Raw genomic sequence first — 972 nt, 5'->3', positions numbered from 1 at the left:
TTTATGGTTATTCCAGCTGAGAGAAAGGAAATAAGGCTGTACCTTAAAAGTTCACTATATACTGTACGCCCCCAGACTCTGGATTCATCTTAAGTTCCACACCTTTCTTGTTAGGTCCGAACCTGCAGGTGTAAAAGTTGCCTTGGACCATTGTCGGACCGATGGCACCAATTTTAAATTCGTACAAAAGTGAAGGTGTCAGTTGAAAAGCATTTTGACAGTTTGGACTATTGCTTTCAAATAGAAAGACTACTTTTTGTATAGTGAATCTATAGCCAAATTGAAAACGTGGCAATGTCGACAAAGCAGTCAATGTCAAATAGATGATGACAGGACGTACGTATATCAAACTAAATTCTTTATACAGCTCCCGAAAGTTAAACGTGAAATGAAAACTAAACAGAAAACAGCCGAACAGACTCACAATCCACACAAACCAGGAACCATGAGGAGTGAATCAGGCTCTGAGTGGGACTTCTTCCTTTTTTTTTTCGTGTGTACTGCTACCATGAAGATGAAAGGTGGATAAAGATGTGTGTGTTTTCAGTGTGAGTGTTGTACCTGCTTGTTGCAGGAAGAAAGCGAGGGAGAGAGACCGGAGGACGAGACGGGAGAGGGACAGAGACAGAGAGAGAGAGAGAGAGAGAGAGAGAGAGAGACAGAGAGACAGAGAGAGAGAGAGAATACGACAGCAAATGAGATGAGATTTGTGATCTCATCTGTTCGCCCGGCTCCTCTCTCTCCAGAGCGGCCTTTCACTGTCGTCAATCATCCCCATGGAGACATCTTAAAACTCAGATGGATGGGAAGCTCTGATGCATTTCCAACATGGCTGTGATACAGACTTAGAGAGATTGTGGACGGGAGCCACTCACCGTATGTCGGCTGATTACAGCCCTGAGGCATGGTGCTAGTGCGACTGGTTATTGGCAATAGAGAGAGTAACGCAGGCGAAAGCTTTTTGTTGTGCTT

This window comes from Pleuronectes platessa, chromosome 21 (assembly GCF_947347685.1).
Source record: "Pleuronectes platessa chromosome 21, fPlePla1.1, whole genome shotgun sequence".
Taxonomy (NCBI): Eukaryota; Metazoa; Chordata; class Actinopteri; order Pleuronectiformes; family Pleuronectidae; genus Pleuronectes; species Pleuronectes platessa.
This window is presented reverse-complemented; position numbering follows the sequence as displayed.